This window comes from Toxorhynchites rutilus, chromosome 3 (genome assembly GCF_029784135.1).
Source record: "Toxorhynchites rutilus septentrionalis strain SRP chromosome 3, ASM2978413v1, whole genome shotgun sequence".
Taxonomy (NCBI): domain Eukaryota; kingdom Metazoa; phylum Arthropoda; class Insecta; order Diptera; family Culicidae; genus Toxorhynchites; species Toxorhynchites rutilus.
The window spans coordinates 193,131,435-193,139,801 of record NC_073746.1 but is presented as its reverse complement, the minus strand read 5'-3'; positions in this window follow the sequence as shown (position 1 = coordinate 193,139,801).

The following is an 8,367-nucleotide window of genomic DNA, read 5'->3' as shown; positions in this document are numbered from 1 at the left end:
GCAGTTTTGCGACTGGTACGCGAACCTAAATAACTTATAACATTCCAGTAAGATATTCAAGATGCTTGGTATTCCCCAAATATTTTTTGGAGCATAGCCTTAACGCCTGCTTCGCCATAACGTCAGTTTAATGCATTGATGCATTCTCAAAGGCACCAAAGAAGCCGTTTACATTTTCGACCGACGCGCCGAAATCGCCTATTTTGCTGTTGTTCGATGCGGTGTCACACTCGCGAAAGCTCGGTTCAGTGCGAGCGCTTTTCACTACACCAAGGCCTTCATCATTAGATGACGCTTGCGTCGAAATTTCCTTGCCCCTGGCAATGCGTTCACTTTTTGCAGTACTCGAGCCTGCCTTCCTCTTCTTCTTGTTCATCACACACTACGCGAAGCGTCCAATTTATGACGTGGAAAGGAAAACAAACGATACGAATAACGAACAGAAAAAGCAAACGACGATATCCAAGTTGGATTACCACTGGTGGGGTCCAATCTTAGATCGAAGCGCAGCGAAAGCAAAGAGAACTGGATTGCTCAACAGTCCGATGCCGAATGAAAGTTTGCCTCACCGAGATCCACTGTTTATACTCAAGGCAAATATTCCCCTTCATTCTTCTACTTTTCCTTTGTTCACGGCGACTTCAAATCCTACGATTTCCCCTTCGTTGGTCGTCGATAAGTTGCTCGTTATTGACAGCTCTGTTCGGGAAAGCACACAAATGGACAGAACAAATGTATGGAAAAATGGAAACGCCTAAAGTTTTCATGAATTTTAACCATTTACAAACCAGGGGATTCTAATGTATAGCATATTAAACAAATCTTAGGGAATTTCCGATTCGTTTAGTATGTAAATCGCTATAACCCGTTCGCGGCAAAAATAGTTATTAACGTTAACTTTATTTCATAAGAACGTGACCTGTTTTCTGATTTGGCACCCTTAATGAAAGACGTAGTTCTACGTCAAAACATGCAAGTGCAGAAGTACCCCCGGAAGACCGTATTAAAGGAAATATATTCTAGTTTGCACAAAGGCAAGCGAGTACAAAAGTACCCACAGTTTGCATTTATTTGCTGAGCCGATTTCCCCAGACATCTAGGTATTGAAGTCTGTGTTAAGCAAACACATTTCAGTCGGTACAAAAATGCCCCCGACTTGCATGAATTTGCAATGCCAATTTCCTCAGACACCTTGGTTCTAAAGTCGGTGTTGGGGAAACATATTTCAGTTGGAACAAAAATACCCCCGACTTACATGTATTTGGAATGCCAATTCCCCCACGCTCCTTGGATTTGAAGTCTGTGTTAGCGAAACACATTTCAGTCGGAACAAAAACACCCTCGACTAACATGTATTTGCAATGCCAATATCCCTAAGCTCCATGTGTTTGAAGTCTGTGTTAGGGAAACACATTTCAGTCGGAACAAAAATACCCCCGACTTGCATGTATTTGCAATGCCGATCTCTCCAACACTGCTTGGTTTTGAAGTCTGTGTTAGGGAACATACTTTCATGTATTTGCAATGCCGATTTTCCCAAGGCTGCTTGGTTTTGATGGCTGTGTTAGGGAAAACGTAGATCGGGCCAATCAAAATGAGGCAGTTAGGGCGTTTAGATAACGTTTAACATTTTACAGTTATTCAATTGTTCATCTATTAAAAAATAACATTTTATCAAGTACGATAGAAGCGTAGAAATATTGCCTATCAATTGATGCCAACATCTTTCCGATCCAGTAAGAAATGTTCGAGTTATAAGCATTCGGAATCTTTCATTTTTTCCTGTATGTTCCGTGTTTAGGTTTTCATTTTACCCCCCATATACTCCGGTTAGACGTAGTCCCACGTCAAAAAAACAGGAAGTGGGTTATATCTATGGTATAACCGCAAGGGTGACGTAGGACTATCGTTGATTTAGAGATCATTTGTATGAAGTTGAATCTGAATTCATTCTGAATGAATGAATATTTGGAGAACTTCGAAAACGAGAGCGTTACGTTGGAGGCACAAGGTTTTATGCATCCAATATTGGATACGGAAATATCCTACTGATGGGGAAGAATAATCTTCAGAAGCTATCCTGTTGATTGCGATTGATTGAAAAATCACAAAACCTAATGTATTTGGTCACAGTGTTACATGGATAGAAAACATTAAAATAAACTCTTTCATATGAATGTAATTCTAAATTCCCAGAGGAACTGGCAGATTATTTTCAGTAACGATTAGATATTTCCACATTTTCCTCGATACTGGAAGCCCACCAGTGGTTAATGCTAACTCGATAACCATCTGTTAATAGCACTTGATTGAAACATATTTGGTCACAGTGTTACATGGATAGAAAACATTCAAATAAACTCGTTCACATGAATGTATTTTTAAATTCCTAGAGGAACTGGCAGATTATTTTCCGGATCTTTCTCGATCCAAACGGAAAGAATTCCGTGCGTGTATGTGTGTGTGTGTAGCGGCTGCATCGAGATCTTCCCGGGGAACCGTTTGTAGCATCACTCTCCTCCTGATGGATTCCCTTCTGGCTGTAGAGTCTTGAAGACAAACTGTATTGACCTTGATGATGAGATACTTTGGATAAAAATAGGGGACAGATTGGGTGAGCGAGAGATACGGAGAGAGGAGATTGAACAGGAAAAGTGACCGGACGCAAGTGACTTCGGGAGCTAATTGAGACTGTAAAATAAAGAGTGAAAGCACATAAAAACAAGAATTCATTACTTTTATTATCCGGAATAACTTTCTACATTACTATTACATTGTAACGGATAGTCTTAGCTCTGTCGAAGCTATCCGTTCAGTGAGGCCGGAAAAGCACTCGCCGTACTTCCTTGAGAGAATACGAGAAATTTTGAGTGCTTTATCCAGACGCTGTTATGTCATTACCTTTGTCTGGGTCCCTTCACATTGCTCAATTCCGGGTAATGAGAGGGCTGACTCATTGGCAAAGGTAGGTGCAATTGAAGGCGATATATATCAGCGTCAAATCGCCTTCAATGAATTTTATTCTTTAGTTCGCAAAAATACCATCGCTAACTGGCAACGCAAGTGGAATGAAGATGAATTGGGCCGGTGGTATCACTCGATTATCCCAAAGGTTAGCCTCAAACCGTGGTTCAAAAGTCTGGATTTGAGTCGGGACTTTATTCGCACCTTCTCCCGACTCATGTCCAATCACTGTTCGTTAGATGCACTACTCTTCCGTTTCAATCTTGCCAGCAGCAATCTCTGCGTTTGTGGCCAAGGTTATCACGACATCGAGCACGTTGTTTGGTCGTGCGAGGTGTATCTGGTCGCCAGATCGAATTTAGAAAACTCCCTTCGGGCCCGAGGAAGACAGCCCAATGTGCCGGTGAGAGATGTGTTGGCTCGGTTAGACCTTGATTACATGTCCCATATATATGTTTTCCTTAAAGCTATAGATCTTCGTGTGTGATTGTCCCTACGTCCTTATACCCTCCTTTCCTTCCTTTGCGGGTAATTCGTCCCCTTGCTATAAATAGTAGAATAAGTTGAAATGTAAATAAACTATAGATATACGAATAGATTTAAGAATTGAGTGTTCATCAACATTGTTACAATTTCCTTATATCCCATCCTTCTCCTAAAAATATGTCACCCTTCTAAACTCGAGTACACCGCGAGTAATCGGTTTTCCACCTTACTAACCATAGATGTAAGAAAATTGTTTATATATATATATATATATATATATATATATATATATATATATATATATATATATATATATATATATAGTTTTAAAAATATATTTAAGAATTCGGCTCCTTTAAACTTAAGTAACTGACCCTGTAAAAATAAACGAATTAATAAAAAAAAACAGGAAGTGGGTTATATGTATGGTATAACCGCAAGGGTGACGTAGGACTATCGTTGATTTAGAGATCATTTGTTTGAAGTTGAATCTAAATCCATTCTGAATGAATGAATAAATGAATATTTGGGGGACTTCGAAAACGAGACGTTAAGTTACGTTACGTTGGAGGCACAAGGTTTTATGCATCCAATATAGGATACGAAAAACCTTGTTCTGAAGAATAATCTTCAGAAGCTAACCTACTAACTGTACTTTATTGACAAATCACAAACCCGAATGTATTATATGGATATTTTATGGATAAAAAACATTAAAATAAACTCTTTCGCTTGAATGTAATTTTCAATTCCAAGGGGAACTGGCAGATTATTTTCCAGCAACGATTAGATATTTCCACATTTTCCTCGATACTGGAAGCCCACCAGTGGTTAATACTAACTCGATAACCACCTGTTAATAGTACTTGATTGAAAAATATTTGGTCACAGTGTTACATGGATAGAAAACATTCAAATAAACTCTTTCACATGAATGTATTTTTGAATTCCCAGAGGAACTGGCAGATTATTTTCCAGCAATGATTAGATCTTTCCGGAACTTTCTCGATGCTGAATGGCATCCAAACGGCAAGAATTCTGCGCTTGTATGTGTCGATCCTTCGCCGTCCACCTCCTCCAGCACGTTAGGCAACGATGTTGTCTTGTCGATGTCCTCACGAAAAATGAATGTGTCTCACCACCAGAATATCGCTTAAGTATGCTTTTTGTGTGTGATTGAATCGAGAGAAGGTGTGGTTTACGATGGCAATTTGGAAGGCAAACTAAAGGGGAATGAACTCTCTGAGCTCGGAACTTTCGGCGACTGAGCAATAATCGATTGCGGGCGCATACAATATTGGATACGGAAATATCCTACTGATGGGGAAGAATAATCTTCAGAAGCTATCCTGTTAATTGCGATTGATTGAAAAATCACAAAACCAAATGTATTTGGTCAGTGTTACATGGATAGAAAACATTAAAATAAACTCTTTCACATGAATGTATTTTTAAATTCCCAGAGGAACTGGCAGATTATTTTCAGTAACGATCAGATATTTCCACATTTTCCTCGATACTGGAAGCCCACCAGTGGATAATGCTAATTCAATAACCATCTGTTAATATCACTTGCTTGAAACATATTTGGTCACAGTGTTACATGGATAGAAAACATTCAAATAAACTCTTTCACATGAATGTATTTTTAAATTCCAAGAGGAACTAGCAGATTATTTTCAGTAACGATTAGATATTTCCACATTTTCCTCGATACTGGAAGCCCACCAGTGGTTAATGCGAACTCGATAACCATCTGTTAGGCTAGGCGCAAATTGAGAAGCGTATAGCGCTCGTAAGCGAACGCGAGACTACCAACACGACTCATACGTGCCACAAACGTAGCGTGGTGGAGCGCATATTGAGTCGCAGTTTGGTGTAAATAACATGCCACTCGCATTCAATGACTGATTAACACAGAGTTGCGCGATATATTTATTTACTAACACAATCACCCGACCAGTACAGCCATACAGTGTTAAACCCACGGCGCTATATGATTGTTCACCAACACAACTACCACAACCGGCATGACCAGCACGAGCAACTGTGGTTCAGCCACAGCGTCGCGCGAGTCGTGTCTCACGAGCGCTCCACCATCTCGCGTCATCCGGCCAATTTGCGCCCTTCTATCTGTTTTTATTAGCCACAAAAACAGGCGCTATATCGCGCCAAGTTACTCGCACTATATGCGTCTCAATTTGCGCCTTGCCTTAATAGCACTTGATTGAAACATATTTGGTCACAGTGTTACATGGATAGAAAACATTCAAATAAACTCTTTCACATGAATGTATTTTTAAATTCCCAGAGGAACTGGCAGATTATTTTCAGTAACGATTAGATATTTCCACATTTTCCTCGATACTGGAAGCCCACCAGTGGTTAATACTAACTCGATAACCACCTGTTAATAGTACTTGATTGAAAAATATTTGGTCACAGTGTTACATGGATAGAAAACATTCAAATAAACTCTTTCACATGAATGTATTTTTAAATTCCCAGAGGAACTGGCAGATCATTTTCCAGCAATGATTAGATCTTTCCGGAACTTTCTCGATGCTGAATGGCATCCAAACGGCAAGAATTCTGCGCGTGTATGTGTCGATCCTTCGCCGTCCACCTCCTCCAGCACGTTAGGCAACGATGTTGTCTTGTCGATGTCCTCACGAAAAATGAATGTGTCTCACCACCAGAATATCGCTTAAGTATGCTTTTTGTGTGTGATTGAATCGAGAGAAGGTGTGGTTTACGATGGCAATTTGGAAGGCAAACTAGAGGGGAATGAACTCTCTGAGCTCGGAACTTTTGGCGACTGAGCAATAATCGATTGCGGGCGCATACAATATTGGATACGGAAATATCCTACTGATGGGGAAGAATAATCTTCAGAAGCTATCCTGTTAATTGCGATTGATTGAAAAATCACAAAACCAAATGTATTTGGCCACAGTGTTACATGGATAGAAAACATTCAAATAAACTCTTTCACATGAATGTAATTTTAAATTCCCAGAGGAACTGGCAGATTATTTTCAGTAACGATTAGATATTTCCACATTTTCCTCGCTACTGGAAGCCCACCAGTGGTTAATACTAATTTGATAACCACCTGTTAATAGCACTTGATTGAAACATATTTGGTCACAGTGTTACATGGATAGAAAACATTCAAATAAACTCTTTCACATGAATGTATTTTTGAATTCCCAGAGGAACTGGCAGATTATTTTCCAGAAATGATTAGATCTTTCCGGAACTTTCTCAATGCTGAATGGCATCCAAACTGAAAGAATTCCGCGCGTGTATGTGTGTGTAGCTTCCCGGGGAACCGTTTGTGGCATCACTCTCCTGCTGATGGATTCCCTTCTGGCCTAGGGTGCACAAACAGGCTCTTGGTGACACCGTTCATCCGCGTTTTCATGATAAATAAAGAGCTTCACCACAACAGCGACAACATGCTCCAATCGCTGTTCAATTAGAACTGAGTGGATTTCCGAGCGGCGCTCGCTTATATACCGATTGGTGATTTCAATAGCCTGTTTTGAAAGCAATTTTAAGACTATTGAAACAAGTTTTTGGATCAAAAAGTGACAAGTATAGAACGCGTAGATATTTTATCTTTCGAATGAAGTGTTTTTCATACCATTTCGTTCAGTTGTTTAGGAGCTATTAACGCTCACAATCTCGGTCTCCGGCGTAACGCTTTCGTTTTCGAAACTTTGATTTTACAACCCGGTATAGAAATGAAAGACGTAGTCCTACGTCAAAAAACTTTCTACATTGGCGACGAGGGTATGTAAAAAAAAATTGATGGATAATTTTCTTTAAAAGAAAAGTAGCTAAAATGCAGTTGCATAAAATTTCAAAATGGCTGATAGCCGCATTCAACGGAAAAATTATAAGAAACTACAACAGAAGATGTATTTGTGAGTATGAAAGATGGATGGTGTTCATTATACCAATACACTTGTCAACGGCGTTTGTGATGTGTTTCCCGTGATTCTCCTTGCGAGCATAACATGTTTTTATATCCTTGACGGAATGCATCGAATTGAGGAAGTGCTTGAAGGGATGGAGTTTTAATTATCTGTGAGTTCGATATACACATTCGATTTGGGAATCGGAAAACAAGTGTGGCACTTGGTGTACAGAGGTAAAGAAGAAATCCGGTTTGGGAACTGGAAAGAGTCAGTGCAATTTTGAACTTGGATAAAATGCGAAGTCGTTTGAAGAACGGAAATGTAAAAGTCGACTGTTTGGATACTGTGGTTTCGGGAAACCTATGGTGTGTGGAATGAAGATGATCCGATTTGGGAATCGGTTGACTACGGATGATTGGATTCGAGAGACATGATCGTATTTGTACATGTGTATTAGTTTTGGGAAAACTAATCGGTTTTGGGAAATCGAGAGACTGATTAGGGAATCAGATTCTATTTTATAATAGCAGGATACTGAATTATATTTGGTGGAATATGGGGTTGAGAGAACTCATAATGTCGAAGGACTGTGACGATTATGTTTTCAAGAAGATCTATGCAAAAGGCTTCGGCCGAATTTCGTTTTTGTTGGATGGCATTCCGCAAAGCTCTAATTTGAGAACAAATGCTAATGTTTTGATAGATATGCCTTCGTTAACTTTGTTGCTCGAAGGTACGTGAACACAAGCACTGTTTGACAGGTTTTTTTTTGTATTTATGAACAGATAAAACTAGTAATTAATACAATGTATGAACGTAAATTGATTATAATGATGATAACCCCGAATGGATATTCATATTTACACCGTTTACAGATGAATTTATCCAACACTATGCCACCATTCAGGTGCAACGAAATTGAGAAAGCCAAGTTACACAGGGAGTGGGAGATTTGGAAACGATCACTGGAATACTATTTTGAAGCGGAGGA